This window comes from Tiliqua scincoides, chromosome 3 (genome assembly GCF_035046505.1).
Source record: "Tiliqua scincoides isolate rTilSci1 chromosome 3, rTilSci1.hap2, whole genome shotgun sequence".
Classification (NCBI taxonomy): Eukaryota; Metazoa; Chordata; class Lepidosauria; order Squamata; family Scincidae; genus Tiliqua; species Tiliqua scincoides.
In genome coordinates, this window is record NC_089823.1 from 31012210 (window position 1) to 31030261 (window position 18052).

The window sequence follows — 18052 nt, forward strand, 5'->3', positions numbered from 1 at the left end:
ACTAGGACTGGGCTGCCTGTTATGACAGCGGGACACAGTTCTGCTATCACATACGGTGGTGCGCGCAGCATGCCAACTGCAGCCATTTTAAGTCCGCTGCTTCAAATGGTGGGGGTGCCAGAGGCCCAATGCCATAGCCGGCTCACTCTGGCAAGTGAGGACCCAATCCTATCCAATTTTCCAGCCTCGGTGCAGCCACAATGCAGCCCCATGGTAAGGGAACAAATGTTTCCATACCTTAAGGAGACCTCTGTGACTGCTGCCCCACCACACGATGCAGTGCATGCCCCATTGGCACAGCTGCACCGGCACCGGAAAATTGGATAGGATTGGGCCCTGAGACAGCAATGGGGGTGGGGTGATGAAATGGGGCAGGGAGGGGGAGGAATGGGGGAGTTTCTAGGCAAGAAGGGGAAAGCAGGAGGTGGAATGTGAGGAGGTGGATCTCAGCAACCCTGGCATGTACCAGATTCAAACACCATTCCCTGTTCCCTCCCCTCTCGTTTACTTTCCTCGGCCTTGCAGCAGCAAAGTAGCTGGCACAATATGAGGAGATCCATTGGGGCAGCAGAATCTTATTCAAGGGTAAGGAACAAAGTTTCCCTTACCTCGAAGAGTGCTCCAGACTGTCTCCCTGCAGGATACAGTGCACACTCCATTGCTGTGGCTTCATTGGTGGGGATTTAGTTAAGACTGGGCTGTTAGACCAGCTTACTTTTTCCTTCTCTCCCTGCTATTTTATTAGTTATTATTAAAGGAATATTCATTTGTTCTGTGTGTTATACTGCACTGTGAACTTTGTGCTGTATTGTTGCTGCATAAACAGCAACTTCAGGTCTCATACTTGCATATTTTTCATTCGCAAGAGTGGCATAAGCTGACCATGTGCTCATGTTGCAGCAATTGTATATGACATAATCCTATGGTATAGTTTGATTCAAAATGGTATGCACATTTGCAAAGACATTTACAGTTTCATACATTGGTACTTCTCAAATTGGGGGTGGGGTGCACTGTGCACCCCTGAGGAGGCACATCTTCCAGGGGGTAGAAGACTGTGGGGTAGATGATGCCTTCTTCCTTAGCCAGCCAGGACCTGAGTGCACTGAACATGAACTCTGGAAGTGGGTCCTCGCTGTTCATAGTGGATTTGGGGATGATTGCACCCTTCCACATCTTTCAGTGCAATCTGATTTGGAAGAAAGTTTTTCTCTTTGAACTTTTGTTCCTTCTCTTGTATTCTTTAGGTGATCATCAGATATATACCTTGCTGTATTCCACTTTTGATGTCACTATAGGAATACAAGTTGAGTCTATTTATCTGCTGATTTTCCAGCCACAGGTCTGGATAGAAGCCCTGCAGGGCTTCCCCAGATCTCAGCATGCCTTATAAGGGCAAAAAACATCACTTTTAAAATAAGGGAAATGACTTTTTTCACTCTCGGGCCATTCTGAAGCCCGCAAAGGCCGGGAGGGTTTTCTGAACTCTCAGGAGACGACACCTGCAGAGGTGCAAAAACTGTGGCTTTCAATATCCACGGTTTTCAGTATCCATGGGGCGGCTTCTGAGAATGAATCCCTTGTGGATACCAAGGCACCACTTATACTACTCCATCCACAGATTCCTCTCACACAGTGGCAGGCTGTATGCACACAACCATGAACAATTATCACTGCATTCACTTGTGGGATAGATGGTTGGTGCTGGGTTGTGTGTGTGGGGGAGGCTCCAGAAGGTAGTGTAAGTTTCAAAGGGGAGCAAGTTCAAAAGGTTTGAGAAATATCCTTAAACATTCAAGAATGGCACCACAAAGGGGACCAATAGCAATGCAAATAGGATGGACCACACTCTAATGGACCAGATGGAATATCGCTCAACCAGGAATTCTTCTTAGAGCTTTCGTGCTTCCTGATTTATAAACTTAAAAAAAAAAGCCAAATAGGCGTGCATCAGAGCTGCATACATAACAAATCTAAGAACATAAGAACATAAAAACAGCCCCACTGGATCAGGCCATAGGCCCATCTAGTCCAGCTTCCTGGATCTCACAGCGACCCACCAAATGCCCCAGGGAGCACACCAGATAACAAGAGACCTCATCCTGGTGCCCTCCCTTACATCTGGCATTCTGACTTAACCCATTTCTAAAATCAGGAGGTTGCGCATATACATCATGGCTTGTACCCCATAATGGATTTTTCCTCCAGAAACTTGTCCAATCCCCTTTTAAAGGCGTCTAGGCTAGACGCCAGCACCACATCCTGTGGCAAGGAGTTCCACAGACCGACCACACGCTGAGTAAAGAAATATTTTCTTTTGTCTGTCCTAACCCGCCCAACACTCAATTTTAGTGGATGTCCCCTGGTCCTGGTATTATGTGAGAGTGTAAAGAGCATCTCCCTATCCACTCTGTTCATTCCGTGCATAATTTTGTATGTCTCAATCATGTCCCCCCTCAGGCGTCTCTTTTCTAGGCTGAAGAGGCCCAAACGCCGTAGCCTTTCCTCATAAGGAAGGTGCCTCAGCCCAGTAATCATCTTAGTCGCTCTCTTTTGCACCTTTTCCATTTCCACTATGTCTTTTTTGAGATGCGGCGACCAGAACTGGACACAATACTCCAGGTGTGGCCTTACCATCGATTTGTACAACGGCATTATAATATTAGCCGTTTTGTTCTCAATACCCTTCCTAATGATCCCAAACATAGAATTGGCCTTCTTCACTGCCGCCGCACATTGGGTCGACACTTTCATCGACCTGTCCACCACCACCCCAAGATCTCTCTCCTGATCTGTCACAGACAGCTCAGAACCCATCAGCCTATATCTAAAGTTTTGATTTTTTGCCCCAATGTGCATGACTTTACACTTACAAATTACAAATCTAATCTTCCACAGATATCACAGGTATTTGGCTTTCAGATTTTGATATATCTCCAACAAAATTGGCCTTGCTATTGTAAAGAACACTCTGAAGGATTGTACTGATGTACATAATGTTCGTGCTGAACCCACAGCAGAAGCACCTTCGCTAGCCTTATTCGTACGACCTTCTCTACTAATTCAGGGAGCATATGGGAGAAGAACAGAACAGGATCTGCTGGCAAGGCCCCCAACTTCAGGATGCTCTCTGGCAGCACCTGCACATTCAGCTGCCCTCCCCCACATGAACAGGGTCCCTACGCACGTATTATATAGGCACTCTCTGAAGACAGACTGCATTTTGGACAGAGGTAGAAATTTCTCCTTCCAGTTCATTCAGCAGAAACATGTCCTGCTTTTCAGCAGGAGATGGATTTGCATGGCTCTGATTGACTGCTCCTTCTGTCCATCGCAAAACAAGTGCCCATCCTTTTAGGAGCAGGACCGTGCAGCATTCCAAGATGGCTCATTAAAAAAAAAAATAGCTCAAGTAGGGCTGAGTGTTGTCTCCATCTGAATTCACAGTCTAATCCTGGCAGACAGAAAAGATAGTATTGGGGTACATTGACCAAATCCAATAATCAGAGGGAGCATGCCAGCTTTGTCTGTTTACTTTCCCTGTAATTATCACTCCTCAGTATTTTTGATGGGCTCATTACCTTGGTGGTCGTGATAATATAAACAAACAGCAATGCTTGGTAATGGGGACCATCGCTTAGAAGTCTTTTTCTTTGCTGTTTCCTCTGCCCAGGAGGGTGCTTCCCTACCAAGAACTCCCTAAGCCAGAACATGACGTTGGCACGCACAGAAAGGGTCCATTGTATTCCTACACTCTGTTCTGAATTCTCCAGAGGGGGGAAGCAGCAGTTGTACTTACAAAAAAAAAAAAAAAAGAGAAATAAATAACCAAACAAAAAAAATAGTGAAAGCAAATTGCTCTCCTTCCCTCCACCTACACATTGATGTGTACACAAGCTCCACTGGCAGCTTGTGTAAAGCATCCTTTCTTCTTCAGATCTGCCACCAATAGCTTGATTCTGCTGTCACTAGGAGATGGGAGTACCGCGTGGCATCCTGGTATTGACTGCCGCGTGAGAAAGATGTTTCCCTCCTCACTTCCATTGTCTGAGACTGTCACGGTAAAACAATCCACACAGCAGACTGAAGCTTCTGGACTGCTGCTGATAAAGCCCTCCCTTCTCTTCTGCTTGCACCAAATGCTATGTGGAGACTTGAACATGATGGCTCTATTTCACCTCGGAGAGCCACTCCGGTTGAAATACCTGAAGAGGAGTTTGCCTGGGAAATCTGCTCTGCTTTGCAAGATCCTCTCTGTTCAATCAGATCCCCAAGGCCCTGCTTGTGGTTGCTTAAAAATGAGGCTGATGGGAAATGCTTCCTCCATTTTCTACGCCCCCTTCTCAAGCGGTGAAAATGAGAGGCTAATTTTGGCAAGGGTGCAAAGGAATTCTGAGACATTGCCTAGCTTCCATGGTGGAGGAAATTGGGTCCTCCATATTTTTCCCCAGAAGTCCTGCCAGAATGACACTATATATCATGACACTGCATTTTTCATGAGGGATTATGGGAGAAAGGCATTGAAGTGAGCCAGCCAATTAGAAGACTTCTGCAGTGCTGCTGCAGCTGCAAAATAAAAATATAGCAGGAAAAAAGGACAGAGTCCTACCACCAAGCAGTGGTAAAGTGTCCCTGAAATGTTCTCAGAATTCCCTTGAAATCCGCTCCACATCAAACCCCATTTCAGTCCCATTAAATATTGTTCATCACCCCAACTTTGAGCCCCAAAATTCTTCAGTTAGAATTTTTGGCTCTGATGTAATGTGTCATCTTTTACCAAATGAAGATCCCTTTGTTTGGAGTCTCCAGGCACTGAATGAGCTGAGTTGTATGGTATCCCTCAGTTTTCCAGATTACAAAAAAATTAGTATCAAAGAGTGCTTTCCATTCACAGTTGAACAACTGCAGTGAGCCAAACTACTAGCAACATTGAGCATAGTGATATCTTACCAGTTCTTAAACTCTTGAGCAGAGCTCAAACTGGTGAGAACCGAAAAACCCCAGTCCAAGCATCTAGTGGGCTGTGACACCACTAATGATGATGATGTTATACAAGCCCACAAAAGCAGCAGAAAAAAAGTGGAATTGACCATCAGATAAAAATCCAGATTAAAAAAGATGATCAAGAAAAACAGCAGAAAAGGGATTGGAAAGGGATGTCAAGTACTGTTAAGAGTCATGGAAGGCACAAGAAATAGCAAGGAAGATGCCAGGTGCATGTATCTAGGAAGGGCAGGGAGGGAGTTCCACAGTTTGGGTGATGTAATGTCTCTGGCTGGCGAGGGTCCTACCCCTGGGAGTCAGTGACTGCTGGGGAGCTTACCCGGGCTGCTGGCATATGGGTCCTGCGGATAGAAGGACATGGAGTCAAGAGAGTTTTCTTGCAGAGTCAATTTAATCTGGTCAAATGTTTTACATTCATGGGGTCCTGTTACTTCACAGAGACCCCTCAGTAGGAGCAATGTCAGCTTAGCTCTCCAGGTGAGTTCCTGGCTCTTTCCCACCCCCATCTCCCATAGGTCACTAGCTGGTGCCCCAGTTCAATGCTGGGTTACAGTGGTCCTGGGAGGTCGTGCCTGGGGAAGACTTGTCCTGGCCTACCAAGAGAGGGGCTGCAGGTGGTTGGGACATCCCTCAGAGGGATCTGGCCAGTCTAGGGTTCACCTGTGCCATCTTTGGGGTGGTTGGGCAGGTGGGGGGGGTGACTCCCTGCCCTAACTGCCTGTGGCCAGGCCTAAATAAGTCCCAGAGGGTTCTAGTCTGGGGTGCTCCCAGGACTGGTTCCCAGTGCCAGGGGCTGGTGTTCCTAGGAAGCCTTTCTGGTGAGGGGAGGGCTATTGCCCTGTCTGGCCACCTCTCTAATGCTGCAGATGCTGAGAGAGGACCAACCTCTCCCTCTGGTTGCTGGGCCTCTTATGAGCCCAGCAGCCAGCCTGGCCGGCCCTTCCCGTTCTAGCCATGTGACCGGCCTGAGAACCTATGGAATCTTGGGTCCTACTCCCTGGGAGACCCTCAACATGGGGGATGGGTTTAGACAGTACTCACTGCTTGCTGCAGAGGAGACTTTGGCTCCTGAGGAGACCCCTGCTACTGTGAAAGTAAGGACTTCTAGAGAAGGGCCTCTGAAGCAGATCTCAATTGACAGGAGAGTTCATGTGTGACCAGTCAGTTCTTTAGATACCCAAGCCCTAGGTCATGTAAGCCTTTCAAAGGCTGAGCCCAGCATCTGGGTCCAGAAACAGACTTGAAGCCAGAGAAGATCTTTTAACACAGCCATAAAATGTTCTCTGTAGTCAGCCCCAGGCTACAACCTGGCTGCTGTATTCTATGCCGGTTGTAGCTTCCAAATGCTTTTCAAAAATACCTCCACTTATAATGCATTACAGGAGTCTTGCCTAGATGTTACTAGAGTCTGTATAATTGTGGTCAGGCTACCACCACCCCATGCGAGTGTCCTGGTCAGGGCAGCTGCTAGCTAGCTAGAAAGAAAGCTAGCATTACAGAGGAATCAAGCTGTTCTTGTGTGCAGAAGTGGATAAGGCATCTATTCCTCTGCCATCCTATGTTGCTATCTGAGATCTTTTCTCTTCCATTCTGATCTTGAGGCAGGAAGACTCCTTTGAGAAAATCCTGGTTGTGTAACCAGTGGCAAATTCTATAAGCCCTTCATTCTTCCTAAATCTGGAACTTTGAAGCTTGTGGTAGGAGTGGGCAGAACACATCTGAGGAATTTTGCTAGTCTTATTAAAATCTTTCCAAGTTCTGGGAATTTTTTTTCCCTCTTTCTCAAACGGGAATTGCTAAGTGTGCCTTGAAATTTCATTTCAAGCAAAACCTGGTGACAACTTTGGTAAAGGGCTATAAGAAATTCAGTCCTCAAAACTAGAGAATTTTTCTGTTTCTTACATATGTTATTATCCTGCCTTCCCTCTTAAGATCGCAAGGCTGCATAAATGCCAGTTTATCCTTCCACCAGCCCTATGAGGTAGGTTAGGCAAAGAGATTGTTTCTGAACCAAGGATGGTCAGCTGAGCAAACCTCCCAAACCAACAAGCCCTGTACTCCAACCTTTCAAAACAAGGGAGCTGAAGTCCCTCCCTTCCCCTTTGCTGCTGTCAATTCATTGTGTCACACCTAATCTACAATAAATTGCTGTAGCAGCAACTTTGTCTTTGTTTGTACAGTGTAGGACAATTATTCACCAGCTCTGATTGGGGTCACTGCCTTCTACCAGAGCATCCAGGAACCACCACTATCAATTAATAAGGAAAGACAGCAGGAGCATGTCATCCTTGTGCCGATAGGAAGGTGTACCTACCACACAGAGGGAACACTGCACTTGACCCTTTCAAGTGCATTCAAGTGCACCCTTTCAAGTGCATCTGATTTCACCCTTTTATTGCATGCATGTAAAAAACCACAAACCAAAATAAAATATGTACTTCCTAAAGCAGAGTCGTTCAATATAAAATTAAATCTCCAGCTCAGCAGAATGCAACATTAGCACTCCTTTAGCTTTATCATGATGGTTCTTCTAAATGACAGATTTGTATATCGAGCACAGGTTGATGCTATTTTCTGCTGACATGTATATGCAGGTAGGAAGGTTGGTCGGTATAGATGGATACTTCTGGTACGAAGATTGAATCAAATTGGAGAGAAAGCGAGATGTTTGAGTGTTGGAGTTGCACTGGAGAGACCTGGTTTTGAATAATCTCATGAGCCATGAACCTCACTGGACCCATGAGCCAGGTATAATCTCTTTGCCCACACCTCCTTACAGAGTTGTCATGAGAATGAAATGAGGGGAAGAACTCCGTATACTGCTCTGAGATCCCTGAAGGAAGGCTGAAATTTAGATGCGAGAAACGAGTGAAACAGCCCCTACCTTCTCAAAGGTTTAGCTCCCTGAAGTCCCCCATTTTGGGCAGAAGGTTCTTCTCAAACAGGGTGGACAGATACAATGGAGGACATAATACCTATGCCTTTAACCAAAGTATAGAGGAGAGAAATTTGGCAGGTGAAGCTTTTTAAACCCTTCCATGTTGAGCTGCACCTGCCAAAATTCCCTCTTCTATACAATGGTTAAAGGCAGTGGTTCTTGAACTTTTCCAGCCCGTGGCTCCCCTGATCCTTGTGGCCATTGGCCACGGCTCCCCATTATATCACCTCACCTCAGTTACCCCCAAAATGGGGATGAATTAAACACTAGAAACAAAAAAAACAGCTGCCAGCACTCTGAGGCTGCAATCCTAACCACACTTACCTGAGAGTAAGCCCCATTGAACAAAATAGGACTTACGTCTGAGTAGACCTGGATGTGCCCTGAGTTGGTTAGCAGCACACCTGGAGGAGTTTGAAAGGGAGAGGGGAAGTGATGAATTTGCTGGGGAAGGGGAAGACGTTGTTTTGTGTACATCTGCTAATTGCAAACTGATACAAACTGAGACCCAGAGACTGTGGCTGCAATCCTAACCTCACTTTCCTGGGAGTAAGTCCCATTGAACACAATAGGACTTACTTCTGAGTAGACCTAGCTAGGATTGTGCCTTTTGTCTTATAATAGCAGCTAACATGGGAAGTAACTCCCCCCTCAAAAGGAGGCAGGAGGAAAAAGGAGGGTGGCTGAAAAGGAATGGTGTTTTTTATTTTTTTATTCCATTTTTGGAGACAAAGCCATCAAGAGCAGCTTTTTTTCTTTTTTGAAGGGGGAGGAAAAAGAGAAAGGTGAGGATCCTTGGTTAACCTGACACAGACACCAAGCCTATGTAGGTCTACTCAGAAGTAAGTCCCATTTGAGTCAATGGGGCTTACTCCCAGAGAAGTGCAAATAGGATTGCAGCCACACAGAGCAAGATTACAACTCACCCCTGAAGTACATGCTCATATACATACACCCCAACATGCAGGTGCCACCCCTATTCCCCCAGGCAAGACGGAGGGATACAGGCTGGGGCATTTGGACCCCCCCCAAGAGCAGGCTGGGCTCCCTCCTTCCCAAGCAGAGGAAAGCACTTCACTGCTCTCTCTAGGTCAGGCTTCCCTCCTAGTTTGAAGCCTGCCAGGAGCACGCCCTGTACTGATGAGATGCAGCACCTCCTCCACTGCCCAGCCAGCCTTCTCTCCCACCTCCCCCCACCATGTTTCCCATGCCCTCCCCAACCCATGCTGCCCTGCCCTGCCCACCTCATTCTCAGCCTCGGAAAAGCAGCAAATCAGGAAGCAGCATGTGCAGCTGAGCAGAGCTCCTTCCTTCCCAAGCACAGGAAAGTGCTGCACCGCCTGTACTTACTCTTGCCTCCCAGTTTGAAGCCTGCCCTGTGCTGATAAGATGCAGCACTTCCGCACTCTTCTCTCCTCCAGCCTTGACCAATCCCAGGATGCCCAGGGCAAGAGGCACACTGGGAAATGTAGTCCTTGGGGCAAGGTTGCACATGGAGAGAGCTCCATGATGAGATGCGGCACCTCTGTCTGCCCAGCCAGCCTTCTCTCCCACCTCCCCCCACCATGTTTCACACTGCCGCACTCACCTCATTCTCAGCCTCGAAAAAGTAGCAAGTCAGGAGGCTGCAGCTGAGCTGAGCTCAGCAGCAGAGCAGCTGCCGATGACCTCCCTCCTGGAGATGCCTCACTAGGGAGTTGGGACACACGAATACCTCAGGTTAAAGGTATAGGCACTGTGTCCTCCATTGTATCTGGTCACCCTGTTCTTGAAACAACTTTTTTTCACAGCTATAGCTAATTCACACTTTTCTTATTCATTTACATGGTCAGTCGTGAGTAAGAAAATAAAATGTTCTGCTTGCAGAGGCCTCCTTAATTAAATGTCTGTCCCAAAGCCCATTAATTTAAAATGAGAGTCTTTTCATTGATATCAATGGACTCTAAATCAAGACTCTCATTCTCACCTGTATCCCAGCCATTAAAATAGAGTTCTCATGGAATCCCATTCTTATGAGCACTATAGACTATTTTAAGACTTCCGACTAGCACCTGCAGAGCCCCAGATGGTAGTTCTGATCATGAAACCACTGGGGAGCTGTCCATAGAGCTGTTTTTAGCATTTCCAATACCAAGCAAACCAATCTGAAGAAGCAGCTACTAAGAGCTGATTGGCTGGGCAATCTGCATCTCGGAGGTCACCTGGGGCTATTTAGAAGGCAAGAAATTAGTGTAATATGATGGCTGCAGGACTAGATTGTTGCTTACTCTGCATTGTGTTTTTACTATAGCATCTTGCTCTAGCTTGCTTGCTAGAGCAACTGTTGCCCTAGTTGAGTGGGTCTTAGACTGTGTACAGAGGAATCCTTCCATTCCTCAAAAACCAGAGTGGCCAGTGAGCTACAACATTAATGTTAGCAGCGCTATCTTAAACATTTTTACTCAGAGGTCAATCTTACTGAGCTCAATGAGACTTTCTGCTTCACAAGCATGCTTAGGATTGCACTGTAAGAGACAGAAGTCCCGCCTCTGCCTATGTTGTTGTTAATATAGTGCTGTTAACATTGCCCCCGTTCCAAAGTCTAAAATTTGACACATGGGAAACAGCAGAGGAAGGTGAGGGAAGTACAGGCAACATAAACCGGGAAGGAATATGCAATTATTTCAGTTTCATTAGGCTCAACTGCAGTGGGGTATGAGGAATATATTATCACCTCCAATAATATAGTGGAGTGTGCATTTGAACAAGTCTGTTTTCTTCAGCCTCTCTTTTGCTGGCTCTCAGAAGCTTATCAGGAGCTTTCTTAATGCAATGGTGGTTGGGTTTTTCAGCTTGTCCACCATTACTAATCATCACCAGCAACATGAAGTCACAGGGGAGTCACAGGGGAGCATTGCAAAGCGTGCCCTTTCAGCGCAGGTGGGGCAACCGTGAGGCACAACATGTGTGGATACTGTTCATGGGAACATGTACTTTCAAACATTTGCCTGTTGCCGGAATCTTCTGTATGCAAATGAGTTTGCTGACAGATGCATCAGTGATGCAGTGATGCATCAGCAGGCATGTCAATGCAGAACAGCTTTTCTGAAAGTTTGAAAACTACTGTCTTTGCTGAGTTGTAGTTCTTGCTCACTAACAGACCTTCATTCACCTTATACCCTAGACGTTGTTCTGGCCATCTGAGAGTTGGGCTATCTGGAGATTAATTTAGCTCCTTGGACTCTTCCTGGTATTCTGTCTCCTAGCCCTTATACTCTATTACAGAGAGGGAGGCAGAGGGGGCATACTCCCTACCTCTATAATAGATCTTCAGCAACTGTTTATACCCCATATCTGAGTATGGGGTAAGCACAATTTAGCTTAAATGGGGGGGCAGGATAGCTTGTGGATTTCATTAAGGGCCCCCAATCTCCTTCCCCTCCGCCCATAATTCTGAACAATGTACAAGTTCTTCTCTTCTTTCAAGATCCTGATCGCATAGACTCTACCTAGAAGAGCCCCTTTCCTCAGTTGCATTTCCTCAGTTGCACCTCATTTAAATGCGATTGCACGTTTTTATTTTTCTTGTGGTAATCAGTATGTCCCTGCTGCCCTTCACACTTTTAAAACCAAAATTCTTTCTCAATTATTGTATGGTGCCCCCATTTGGATAGAGGCTGCAAATCGTGATCTTGACCAAGTTGCAGCCTCTTTCCTAAGACGGATCTTGGGGGTCCCTAATTTAATCAGATTATCCACTCTCATTCTCGAATTAGGGATCCACCTTCCCTCTCCTATGGCGTGGTCCCTTACATTCAAGTTCGGGCTTCATCTGCATTTAACTATCCACCCTGAATCTCTTTTAAACGATCTTTTAAAGGATTCCTATTTTTCCAGGTGGTTTCAAGTGATTGATTCTAAACTTCTATCATTAGAATTGTCCCTTGAATCTCTTGCAGACATTAGTCTTCATCGAGCCCATTCAATTATTAAGACCAAACTATGGGAACTTGAATTTATTCAACTTTCTTCCAACCTCAATCCTACCTGTTCTCCCTGTTTTTTTGGCCTTCTTCCTTCATCTGGCCGTTCACACAAATATTTTACTATGTTGATTAATCCCGTTAAGAGGAGGGCATTTATGTTGGCGAGCTTTAACATCTTCCCTTCAGCCGTTCATTCTGGCAGATTTTCTAATATCCCCTTGGAGCATAGATTGTGTCCCTTTTGCTCTTTGGAGCCGGACACAGTGGCCCACATTCTTCTTTGTTGCCCGTCCCTCCAATTACTCCGAGAAATTCATTTATATTCCGTACTTTCTTTCCCTTTAGGTTCCTTATCAGATACTTTATCTGCTCTTTTGAGTGACTCGGTTGTAGCCACCACTGGTGCTGTTACAGAATTTCTATCTGCAGTTTCTAAGTTAAAACCTTTACCTTGATGTATCTCTGTCTTGTTGTGATCTTTTTTCGGTAGCACAGCCATTGTTTTGATTATTTGCCTGTACTGTATTTTAATGTTTTATTTAATCTTTTGCTTATGCCAATAAAGGTTTCGGAATTGGATTGGACTCTACCTAGGATTCAGTCTTGACAAAAGTTGCAGAATCTTCAAACGTTGGCAAAAAAAAGCTACAAAAGCAACAGTGATAGTTTGAAGCTTTGGCTGTCTTGCCACATTCAGGTTCTGCACCATATATGCATAGAGTAGATAACATCTCATCAGCAGGCTCCACCCACTGCCATAGGCATGTGCCTTAGCATGTCTGCAATGTGTCTATGCATATACAAGCATAAACACATACTTTTGGGTGTGTATGAATGTATAAGGAGAGGCAAAGTCTGCCTCCCTCCCCAACTATATCTTCATTCCAGAATATCTGCACAGGGCTTTCAACCATATACAAAGGCATAGAATCCACAGTAAACAACAAAAAATTGTATTCTTCAAAGTGCTACAATACGCCAAAATACCTGTATTTCTACATAGAAAAATGATGGTTCTTCCTAGTCTTGTCTTTCAGGAGCGAATCCATAAAAGGTTACATTTCTCCTCCCGTGAAAGAGAAAATAGCACATGCATAAAATAGCGCACACAAGCTTTCAAAAGCGAAAAGAAATCCTACACAAAGAGTATGGTCTGACAGAACAAAATTTCTAAAAGTTATGTGTCACTTCTTGTATTGTTTTGGAGAGGGAATGCTTGCACAGCCAAGCTGTGTATGTTATAGCTGCAAACATTCCATCTCTGCTGCTGCATATAAAATAAAATCTCACTGAGATAAGAATTCTTCCATTGCATTTGATGGGCTTTGGATGAAGACATACTAAATGTTTTAGGCCAGAAAGAATAGGGAAAAAGAAGAAGGGAGATGAAGAAAATGAGACGATAGTGCAGCAGAAACAGAAAATAATAAGGAAGAGGATGGGGAATGCAATGGGAAAAAAGTGAATGTGAAAGTGGCAAAAAAAAAAAAAATCAGAGGTGAGTAAATATGTCTCTGTGTGTGCCTGAGTTGGAAGTGAAGGGGAGAACTGAAAGCAGTTCTCCCTGTCAACGTAACTGAGCCTGACCAGGTGTGAGAGCATTTATCAAGCATTTAATGTATTGTGTTTTCCATCCATGAGGACTCTCGCTTCTGGTCATTCCATCGCCCTTGACCTTGGACAGTATTAGGCTTCATACAGCCTGATGATGAATGATCATGTCTGCAAAAGCATGCCTCACTTCTCATTCACTTTCTGTCACACGGTGCACCTTCTTCCCATGTCACATGGCTCGGCACATTCGTAAATCACCCATAAAATGTAACATGTCTTGGATGCGCGTTTCATACTGGAACATCCACATAGTGCTGAAAGATAAGACCTAAAATGGTACTTAACACATACTCTGTTATCTCGCAAAGAGGAAGAAGCTCAGTGAACACAACAGTGTTGGATCATGACCATTTACAATGCACAAGGGTTACTTCTGCCTGTTTTCTTTACCAGTGTGTGTCTGTCTTTGAAGGAAGAACTTGATTTGATCCAGGGCTCAGCAGGGCTATAGTTCAGTGGCAAAGACCATGTTTACATACTGAAAAGATCAATTTCTGGCATCTCCAAGTAGAGCTGCAGAAGACCCCTATCTAAAACCCATGGGGAGGTGCTGGGCAGCCCAATCCTGACCTGCCCGGCGTGAGGGCCTGCCACAGTGCCAAAATGGCAGCTGTGGCGTCAAACGCACCCTGGGAAGCCGCTGCCACCCCCTTCCCTCAAGTAAGAAAAGTAGCCCCGCAATGGGGCTACTCAATTCTACAACAGCTCTCAAGCTGGTAAAGAATCAAAGAGTCCTGTGTTGAACTGCACAGTCCATAACGGGACTCTGGATTTGGTGGAGTCCCACCCTCCTTCCGCCCCACTCCTTTCCTCCGCCATACCTCCTCCCCACCTTTTGCCCCCCTCCCTACCCCAGAATGCCTTCTGCCTACCTTCCCCCATACCCCCACTCACTTCTCTGCTGCCCAGTAGTCCAGGCGACTGCCAGGCAGCAGAACGCGGACCCAGTACAGGCTTGTGCTGGGCTAGCTCCAGTCTTTGGCCAGTGCTAACCCTTGCAAATGTACTTTATGGCACATTTGCGACGGTGTACACTGGCAGTAAGTGCCGAGCTCAGGATTGGGCTCACAGGCCACTAACCAAACCAGGGTTCAGAGGAGGATGATAAAGATGGTGATGGGTCTAGATACCAAGTCCTATGAGAAACAGTTATGTTTAGCTTGAAGAGAAGACTCAGGGAAGGTATAATAGCTGTATTCCATATATGAAGGGCTATTATAAAGAAGAAGGGGAGGAATCTGTGGCTCCTGAGGGTAGGACTGCAACCAAAAGAAATGACAGAGAAGTAGATTTAAACTAGAAGTGAGAAAAAATTCCCTAATGATAAGAGCTGCCTGGCACTGGAACATGCAGTTGTAGGCGCTCACATATTTACAATCTGTGTTTAGCCCCAGAACCTGCCTTCATTGCTATAGCCTGGTTGTGGAATGTGTAAAATAGTAAAAAGGTGACTGACTAAGTATATATATATATATATATATATATATATATATAGGCAACCTTCAGTCTCGAAAGACTATGGTATTGCGCTCTGAAAGGTGGTTCTGGCACAGCGTCTAGTGTGGCTGAAAAGGCCAATCCAGGAGTGACAATCCCTTCCACCCCAGGAGCAAGTGCAGTCTGTCCCTGGTCTGTCTCCCTGGCTATGGGCCTTCCTTCTTTGCCTCTTTGCCTCAGACTGTTGGCCAAGTGTCTCTTCAAACTGGGAAAGGCCATGCTGCACAGACTGCCTCCAAGCAGGCCGCTCAGAGGCCAGGGTTTCCCACTTGTTGAGGTCCATTCCTAAGGCCTTCAGATCCCTCTTGCAGATGTCCTTGTATCGCAGCTGTGGTCTACCTGTAGGGCGCTTTCCTTGCATGAGTTCTCCATAGAGGAGATCCTTTGGGATCCGGCCATCATCCATTCTCTCGACATGACCGAGCCAACGCAGGCGTCTCTGTTTCAGCAGTGCATACATGCTAGGGATTCCAGCACGTTCCAGGACTGTGTTGTTAGGAACTTTGTCCTGCCAGGTGATGCCGAGAATGCGTCGGAGGCAGCGCATGTGGAAAGCGTTCAGTTTCCTCTCCTGTTGTGAGCGGAGAGTCCATGACTCGGTGCAGTACAGAAGTATACTCAGGACGCAAGCTCTGTAGACCTGGATCTTGGTATGTTCCGTCAGCTTCTTGTTGGACCAGACTCTCTTTGTGAGTCTGGAAAACGTGGTAGCTGCTTTACCGATGCGCTTGTTTAGCTCGGTATCGAGAGAAAGAGTGTCGGAGATCATTGAGCCAAGGTACACAAAGTCATGGACAACCTCCAGTTCATGTGCAGAGATTGTAATGCTGGGAGGTGAGTCCACATCCTGAACCATGACCTGTGTTTTCTTTAAGCTGATCGTCAGTCCAAAATCTTGGCAGGCCTTGCTAAAACGATCCATGAGCTGCTGGAGATCTTTGGCAGAGTGGGCAGTGACAGCTGCATCGTCGGCAAAGAGGAAGTCACGCAGACATTTCAGCTGGACTTTGGACTTTGCTCTCAGTCTGGAGAGGTTGAAGAGCTTTCCGTCAGATCTGGTCCGGAGATAGATGCCTTCTGTTGCAGTTCCAAAGGCCTGCTTCAGCATGACAGCGAAGAAAATCCCAAACAAGGTTGGTGCAAGAACACAGCCCTGCTTCACGCCACTTCGGATGTCAAAGGGGTCTGATGTGGAGCCATCGAAGACAACAGTGCCCTTCATGTCCTTGTGGAAGGATCTGATGATGCTGAGGAGCCTGAGTGGACATCCGATCTTGGGGAGAATCTTGAAGAGGCCGTCCCTGCTGACCAGGTCGAAAGCCTTCGTGAGATCTATGAAGGCTATAAAGAGTGGCTGTCGTTGTTCCCTGCATTTCTCCTGCAGTTGTCTAAGGGAGAATACCATATCAGTGGTGGACCTGTTGGCTCGGAATCCGCACTGCGATTCTGGATAGACGCTCTCTGCAAGTACCTCGAGCCTCTTTAGTGCAACTCGGGCAAACAGCTTTCCTACAACGCTAAGGAGAGAGATGCCACGGTAGTTGTTGCAGTCACCCCTGTCACCTTTGTTCTTGTACAGCGTGATGATGTTTGCATCCCTCATGTCTTGAGGTACTCCACCTTCTCTCCAGCAGAGACAGAGGATTTCATGCAGCTCAGTGACAATGATCTCTTTGCAGCACTTTAGGACTTAAGCAGGGATGCTGTCTTTTCCAGGTGCCTTGTCAAAGGCAAGGGAGTCCAGGGCCACGTGAAGTTCTTCTAGGGTTGGTTCACTGTCAAGCTCCTCCAACACAGGCAGACACTCAATGTTGTTCAGCGCTTCTTCGGTGACTACATTTTTTCTGGAATATAGCTCAGAGTAGTGCTGCACCCAGCGTTCCATCTGCTGCGCCCGATCCTGGATGACCTCGCCTGTTGCAGACTTCAGAGGGGCAATTTTCTTCTGTGTTGGACCTAGGGCCTGCTTGATACCATCATACATCCCCTTGATGTTGCCCGTGTCAGCTGCTATCTGTATCTCGGAACAGAGCTGGAGCCAGTAGTCGTTAGCACATCTCCTGGCAGCCTGCTGGACTTTGCTGCGAGCAGCTCGGAGGACCTGCAGGTTGCGCTCACTGGGACAGGCCTTGTATGCTGCTTGAGCTCTCCTCTTTTCGTCAATGACTGGTGTCAACTCTGTCAACTCCTCAGAGTGGGCTTCAAACCAGTCTGCCGTCTTGTTGGTCCTCTTGCCAAATATGGACAAGGTGGTGTTGTAAACGGTATTCTTGAAATGTTCCCATCTGTTGGATGCGTTTGCATCGGCCGGGCCTGGAAGAGATTCCTCAAGTGCTTGTGCAAATTCCTCCACTTTTCTCTGATCCCGGATCTTGCTGGTATCAATGCGAGGTCTTCCTTCCCTTTTCGTGTGATACAGTCGCTTTGTTTGCAGTTTCACTCTGCTGCACACCAGCGAGTGGTCGGTGTCACAGGCAACACCCTGATAGCTGCGTGTGATCTTGATGCTGGGAAGGCTGGAGCGTCTGGTGAGAATCAGGTCGAGCTGGTGCCAGTGCTTTGATCTTGGGTGTCTCCAAGAGACTCTATGTTGGGGCTTTGTGTTGAAGAACGTGTTGCTGACACAGAGACCGTGATGACAGCAAAACTCTAGCAGGAGTTGGCCATTTTCGTTCATCTTCCCAGTGCCGAACTGACCTAAGCAAGTGGGCCACGAACTGTTATCAGCACCAACTCTAGCACTGAAATCGCCGAAGATGAACAATAGCTCTTTTACAGGGATCTTCTTGATAGTGGTGGCCAGGTCATCGTAGAATTTGTCTTTGGCTTCTGCTGGAGAAGACAGAGTCGGTGCATAAGCACTGATGAGTGTGACAGGTCCTGCTGATGACTGGAGCTGCAGGGACAAAATTCTTTCACTTCCCACAGTAGGTGGGATGATGGATTCCAGCAGAGTATTTCTGACCGCAAAGCCAACGCCATGTTCCCTGGTTTCGTTTGGTGGTTTTCCCTGCCAGAAAAATGAGAAATTTCT